This window comes from Propithecus coquereli, unplaced genomic scaffold, assembly GCF_000956105.1.
Source record: "Propithecus coquereli isolate 6110/MARCELLA unplaced genomic scaffold, Pcoq_1.0 Scaffold944, whole genome shotgun sequence".
Classification (NCBI taxonomy): domain Eukaryota; kingdom Metazoa; phylum Chordata; class Mammalia; order Primates; family Indriidae; genus Propithecus; species Propithecus coquereli.
The window spans coordinates 203,978-211,725 of record NW_012155774.1 but is presented as its reverse complement, the minus strand read 5'-3'; positions in this window follow the sequence as shown (position 1 = coordinate 211,725).

Sequence of the window (7,748 nt, the reverse complement as noted above, 5' to 3'; positions counted from 1 at the left end):
CCCAGGATGGGAAGATGGAGGGCAGCTGCAACCACCCCTCTCCTGGGTCTCGCTGGTGCCAGTGCAGGGCTGGTGGTCCCCACAGCGCCCTCCAGCTCCGAGATCTCACAGTGAAGCGCCAGCCGGCTCCTGAGCCTGGAAACACACTCACAGGGGCAGTCTGCTAAGGGCACCCCTTCCCAAAGGGCCCCCTCCTGCGGGCGGCCCTCCTTGGCACAGCAGGTGAGAAGTGAGGTTCAGGGAACCAGTGCTGGACTGGGAGCCTGGACACTGGGCTTTGAGCTCTGATTCTGCCACTTATAAGCTGTGTGAGTTGGGGCGACGCACCTCAGTTTCCCCACCTGAGAAGTGGAAATGTTGATACCTCGCTCTGCTTCCTTCCAGGTTGTGGGACTCAAATGAGTTCCCTGTTCGTGACATGGGAGTGAGGGATGTGAACACCGGCAAGGCCCCAGAGAGTTCTGAGCAGAGGCCAAGGCGGGCCCCTGAGCTGTTTGCGCTTTCCAAAGAACGAGAAAGAGGGAATGGCAGTGTCGGTGTCCCTGGATGCTCTGAGCCAGGACCCGACACATCTCGGGGAACCTGCCGTCTTCCTGGGAACCTAGTGAGTGAGTGGCTGGTCAGTGGTGACACCTCCACCTAGGAAGGCAAATGCCCCTGGTCGTCTGAAGCCTGGCCATGCCAGAGTTGCTTTATGAAGACAGGATGGTCAGGAGTCTAAAAGCCCAAAATCTAACACCTTCTCTAAAATAAAATAAAAACCCAAAGACATGGAAAGTTGGTATGCAGACAATTCCAGAAGTAAGGAAAAGTCAGTTACGTACATGTTAGTGCCCAAAAAGTTCCTCTAGGGAAGGCATTATGTGTTTCCCAGACACTGAGCTTGCTGCTGGCTCAGCGTGTTGGTCTCTTGGAGCTGCCGCAACAAAGCGCCACACACTGTGTGGCTGTAAACAATGGAAATTTATTCTCTCGCAGTTGTGAAGGTTAGAATTCTGGAATGGAGGTGTCAGCAGAGCCATGTTCCCTCCCGAGGCTCCAGGATAGAGTCCTTCCTTCCTTCTAGCTTCTGGTGGGTGCTGGTGATTCCTGGATTTCCTTGGCTTGCGGCCGTGTTATTCCGATCTCTGACTCCCTTGTCACATGACACTCTCCCTGTGTCTCTGTCTGTTCCCAAATATCCCTCTTTTTATGCGACATTAAATCAGGGCCTTAATCCAGCAAGACCTGGTTTTAACTTGATCACACCTGCAAAGACCCTATTTGCAAATAAGGTCCCATTCACGGGCACCAGGGATTATGAATTGAACACGTCTTTTGGGGGACATAATTCTGCCCGCTATAATCAACTAGTGGCTTTGACATTCAGTGACACAAAGATGGGGACACAGTTCCTGACCTCAAGACATTCCCAGTCTAGCAAGAAAGACACACACATGCTGGGAAACACACACACGCACGTACGTACATACACCCCCACGCCTCGTTCAAGTCAGACTGGGATTAAAAGTTGAAGTTGTGTCATCAGGAGGGATTAACCCTAATGGAGGGTTTGGAGAAGTCTTCACAGAGGGAAGAACACCTAGGTTGGGCCTTGAAGGGTAAGTGGAATTCGGTTGTCAGAGGCAGCTCTAGGACACCGCATAGACAGGGCATAAGAGTGCAAGGTCTGTGTGGAGCAGAAGACCAGTCTGCCAGAAGCATCGACTGCCTTTCAAGGCTGATGGGAAAGGTGGGGGACAAATAGCAGGACCTTGTGCGTTGTGCTGAGGAGTCGGTCAGCCTTTATCCTGTAGAATAAAGTTGAAGGTGAACATGGCAAAGTTGAAGAAAACGAGAAGGGCTAATGGCCTTTGAGTGGGAAGGCCCATGAGACTTTGGAAGCAGCATGGCGAGAGGTCAGATGGGAAGGGGGACCACTTAGGGGGCTATTTTTGTTTTTTACAGTCCACAAAAAAATGAAGGCAGCTTGACCAAGGGCAGCGAGGAAGAGGGAGAGGAGAAGCTGTTGGCAAGAGCTTTGAAAGGCTCAATTGTCAGGACTGAGTTGATTGACTGGCTGGTGAAGGAGGAGAAATCTAGGTGACGCCCACCTCCCTAGCACGAGGGACTGGGGGACGCAGGTGCCACTGATGAGACAGGGGTGTGAGAGGGAGAGGTTTGGGGAGGAGGGTGACTTTAAACCACCGAGGGTTTCTTAACCTCAGCATTATTGCCGCGTGGACCTGATAATTCTTTGTTGTGGCGGGCTGTCTGTGCATTGTAAGATAGTCGGTGGCATCCCTGGCCTCTACCCAGTAGAATGTAAGGTCGCCGAAGACAGCCAGGTGGAGCTGTCCAGTAGGTGGCTGGATGCTGGGGTGGGGAAGCCCAGGAGACAGCTTGCATCGTGTCTTCCATACACCCAAGGGCGAATGCTGAGTAGGAAGGAGGAGGAAATGATTCCGTGAGGGCAGGAGCTTGGTGTTCACGTTCTGCGTGTCCATGTCCTGGCTCCCCGAGCGTCTTATGGATGTCTGGAGAAGGAAGAGAATGTCTTACTTGCTGCAGTGTCCCCTCAACACTCTGCCCGACAGAGTTGGTGCTTAATAAAGATTTGGAGAATCGCACTCACATGACTTGGGAAGAACAGGAAAACCCACTTAGCCTAAGAACCCCTGGCAAGAGTAACATTGGGAGCCTGGCTCAGAGAGAAGCTGAGTTCAAGGGGGTTCTGAGCACCCAGGACCCTTGGCCTCCAGGATCAGGCAAAGCCAGGATGTGGAGCATCAGAAGCTCTCCTATAGTTGCTGGCAGGAGTACAGGGGTGTACAGCTCAGCAAAGGTGAAGATGTCATTCTTGGCGACCCAGCAATGGCACCGCTGGGTGGAGAAACTCTTGAACATGAGCGTCAGAAGAGAGACGCGTGAATATTCAAAGCAGCACTGTTGGTAGCAGCAGAAATCTGAGAACACCCAAATGTCCATCCACCCGAAAGGGAATGAGTAGATGATGGAGTTCTCATCATTTCATCATTTCACAGCAGCGAAAATGAACGAACCACCAGTATCGACAGGGATGAATTTACAACCTCAATACTGAAGAGGAAAAAGCAAAGTGCATGCATTAAGGTTGACAGAAAGATGCAAAGCTCGACACTGTATTGTTTAGGAATTTATAAACGTGTGGTAACATTATAAAGAGAACGCCAAATCGAAGGTCATGTTTACCTTTGTGGAGTGGAAGGGTTGTGATTGGGGAGGGGCGTGTGGGCTTCAAAGTGTTTGCAGTGTCCTAGTTTCTAAAACGAGTGGTTGGCATATGGGTGTGCATTTTATATTTCTTATACGCACATTTAAATGTAAGCACGTGCTGGTCACGTCCTCCAGGGAGATTCCCCCAAGGCAGGCTGAGCACAAGCGGGAATTTCCGGTCAGAGGCTGGGGGTTTCAAGATTTTCCAGCCAGCGTTTGGGGAAGGGGTCACCTCTTTTTCTCCCTCGAGGTTCTAGGAAGCCCCGGAAACATTCAAGCTCTGGAATCCCCCAGACACAAGACTCATGGGTAGCTTCTCCTTTTTCAGGGAGGCCAGAGAGGAGAGCCAGGGGGCTCCCCAGCCCCGACCCGCTGGCTTGTGAGTCACATCCTGACATTTCACTTCTGTTCTCACCCGTGCGAGGTGGCGGAGCCGCTGCCACGCCTCTGGCACTCAGGGGAAAGCGGAGAGTGTGGTGATGGGACCCACACCCTAAAGAATCCAGCGCAGGAAATTCCCCAGCTTTTGGTTTTTACAAACCAATATTTTTTTAATAGAAATACTGAAACGGTGTCGCCACCATTTTATTGTGTGTAGCAAGAACATGAGAAAACAACAATTAACCACCCACTATCCTCCCACCGCATAGGCGAAGTATAAGCAACACCGCGATAATAAAATCGAGGCATGCATGCTTTCAGAACAAGAGTCCTTTCCCCTGAACACAGAGCTTTATGAAAATCTTACTACGTCTGTGGCTCTGGTTTCCTCACTGTGGGGTGGAGCAGTTGAAACTTGGGTCATGAAGAGCCCGTTGGGAGGAAAGCATCTGGAGGCGCCGGTAGGGGGGACACACGGGTGTCCGTCACACTCAGGCAGGCCATCGCCCTGCACACTGTGCCCACACACCCCCTGCGCCTGCCCGTGAACTGCCATGAGCAGTCACGCGCATTGCTCCCCCAGGGGCTCCTAGGTTGGAACACCTGCCCTGACCCCCATCCCTCTCTCCTGAACCCAGGGCAAAGGGTCGGGCTCACCCAGCCTGTGTCACCAGTGACAGAGACCAGGTGTCAGCACTGGAGCCAGGCAGGGTGCTGGGTTGGGGCAGAGGTGGGCAGCCTGTGCAGGTCCCTGGGTCTTTGCCTCTGGCGGGGAGACCACAGCTCTGCCCACAGCTAGTTTTCTGTGTAGACTGGGAGTCCGGGGACCTAATTCCTAGCTCTGGTTAGGTCTGTGACCTTGAGCAAGTGACTTTCCCTCTCTGGGACTCGACATTGACCACAGTGCTCTGTGCCAGTGCTACAGGCTTATCGAGGCTCACTCTGCTCGGCCGTGGCCTCAGGGGACCCGCCGGCCGGCACGGTGTCTTAGGAGTAAGAGAATACCCTTGGCCCCCACCTTCCGTGAAGGCTGGCGAGCTTTGGGGATTTTTGGGGAGAGAGCCCTGATGGGGTCAGGACAGGAGGCTGCCATCTGCACTGGTCCCAGTGAACTGTCCCAGGCTTTGGCAGCTTGGTCACTGACCTGGAACGAAGCTGCCCCCCTGGCTGCCCAGCCCAGAGCCCTGTGGGGCGTATGACTCACTTCGTGGGGGGCCATCGTGGCTAATGTTTAACTGGGCCCCTCCTTCAGCAGGGCACTTTAGCCCCAGCAGCTCTGAGTGCAGGGCCCTGCCCTGATTGCTCCTGCTGTTAAGTGGGCTCTGGACGCACCGCCGGGCTTGGCCTCCTTGCCTGCGGGGCAGGGGCAGTTTGTGGGGAAGGGGTGGCAGCAGCCGGCCCCCTAAGGGCTCTGAACAGCAGGGGTGTAGCAGGGGGTGCTGCCCTAGTCATTCTGACCAAGGAGGGAGGAGCGCCAGGCCCTCCTGCAGCTGCAGAGAGGGTGCCCACCCAGCTGTTGTGTGTGGGTTAGTGACAGACGTTCCCCAAATAGTCCCCCACTCCTCCGCCCCAGGAAGACCTCACCTTTGCCCATTTGGGTGTCACTTGCATCTCATTGGAATGTTTTCCCCTTCGGTGGGGATGTGGGAACTCCCCAGGTGCATGTGCAGGGCTGCTGACCCCCAGCTGTGTCCCTCCCGAAAGTGGCTGGTTGGGCCCTGTTGTGGCAAGTCTCATTCCAGAAAGGGACAGCCCCAAAGGCAGGTTGACTGGGTTCCAATCTCTGGTCTGCAGCCATCAAACCCTGTAACTTAGAGTAAGCTACTTAAACTCTCCACGCCTCCGCTTCCTTGTCGGGAAATTTGTGATAATAGTATCTACTTCTTAGGTTTCTGAGAGAATGTAATGATACAATTCTGACAAAAGTTTAGTGTAGTATATTTATTATTGTTATAATTGAAATGTGGTTATTATTGCAGTAGTAAGAGTATGGACTCGGACAGACTCCCTGGATTGAATCCTAGCCCTACCAGTTACTAGCTGTGTGACCGTGGGAAATCATTAACCTCTCTGTGCCTCAGTTTCCCCCCCTATAAGACGGGGATAGCAATCATACCTTTCCAATAGGGTCATTGTGCAGGTTAGATGAATTAGAGTGCGCACAGCCGTGCCTGACACCTACGTGTGCCATATGGGTGTGCTGTTACCCAGCCCCCAGCTGTGCTGGCCTGGTGTCCAGGCTGGGTCGTGTTGGCCCTCATGGTGAGAAGGGACTGGGGTGGAACCAGGGCTCTCCAGAGACCACGCCTCCCACCCCCAGGCCTCGTTCATGGCTACAACAGCCTCTTCCATAGATCCTTGTCCCACCCCAAAGAGCTCTGCGGCAGAGCTCTCCTTCCCCTGATCTCCTTCGGCTCCCTCGGTCTGCGTTCTCAGGATGTGTTTGTCCTACGTTTGCTCTTGCTCCATCCCCACAGAGATGGATCAGGTCTGATCCTGCCTGGAAGCAGGAGGAACCCAGTGACCTCCAGGAGGCCTCTGGATGGGCCCTTCCCAAAGGGCCATAGGCTTGGGCGTGCTGAGCGGGCCCCATCTCCTCCTCCCACCGGCCTTCTGCACCCAGGTGTTTCTTTGAGTCAGGCCCAGGGCTGGCCTCCTGCCTTTATAGAGCAGGGTGGATACCCCGGCCTGCCAGAGCCCCAGGTTAATAGTCGACTGGCAGAACTGAGATCTGACTCTGGAACTTGGGGCCAGGTTCTATGAAAGGGCTGGAAAGAGGCAAAACGAGGAGACGACGCTTTGGACCCCGGCCAGCCAGAGAAGCCCTGTGAGGCAGGGAAGGGTGGGTTTCTGTGGCTGCCCGGGCATGAAGCCTAACCCTATGCTCTGTGGCCCGGACCAGCCCCATCAGGTTCTCCAGCTTTGTGTAGGTGAGACGGGCGTGTCTGTGCCTACGGGGCTGTGTGCCTGGTGGGAGCTGTGCTTTTTGCGCACGTCTGCCTCTCTGCCCGTCTGACCTGCTCGTGACAGGAGCCCTGGGCAGAGTGCTGCTTCCCCTAAGGCCCCCCAGGCTGCAGGTTCCCACTGCTGGTCCCACTGACAGCCCCGGGTGCCAGACCGTGCCCTAGGGAGTCGCTGGCCCTGCACTTGGCACCAGCTTCTGGAGTGTGTGGCGGGTAATGCACGCGATAAGAGGGCAGAATGGGGCCTCAGTAGGGTGAGTGGAAGGCAGGCGGCTCAGACAGCTCAGCCTCTCCCGGGACCAGTGCTGGGGTGGTCAAAAAGCCAAAAGGCCCCAGTCTGGGACCGGCCACTTCCCTTACAGCCTCAGCTCAGGAGTCGCCGTGACGCTACCCTGAGAAGTCCGGCTCCGCTCTGGCCCAGAACTTTAGTCTCTGCTGCGCAGGAGCCACTCTCCCCAGTGTGGGGGCAGAGGGGGTGCCCCAGCCCCCCATGGCGCCCCAGCAGGCTTGCGCCCCACACCAGGCTTTGCATCGGGATGTCAGTGGGATGCAGAAAAGACCTGACCCAGGAAAGACCACTGGCTGCCCCCCCGCTAGGGGAAAGGCTCAGTCCTGGGTGACATGACCAGCGCGGGAGTGTGACAGGGAAATCGTGGGGCAGAGGGACGGAGGTGGAGCGAGCGGAGGCGGGAAGGACGGGAGCGCACGGGGTGGGAGCCCGGGAAGGGGCCACCTGGTGTTCAGGCTTGGAACTGCAAGGTGTCCCTCCCAGCCCTCCTCCTCCTGCCCGAGGCCAGCAGGCCCAGGTGAGCGGTTGAAAGCACCCTGACCTCTTAGCCCAGAAGGGTCAGGTCCACGCAGCGGGCACCAGGAAGAGGTGACGCAGGTTTGCAGAGGAAGGAGAGTATGAAACCAGGCAGGGGAAGCTGCTCTGGATAGAGAGGCCCCTCTTGAGAGACGGAGTCGGGGGTGAGACTGGGTCTGCTCTCAGGAGAGGGCTTTGGTGATGGGAGCATCTGGGAGTGTGCCGTGTGACGCCACTGGGCTGGGCGGAAGGGGCCCCCGGGGGACCTGAGAAGCAGCTGCCAATCCCTTAGCCCTCCGCCCAGATCCTGGGCTCCTGTGGACGGGTGCCTGGTGCCCAGCACAGCCCCCTCCGCAAACCCCGCC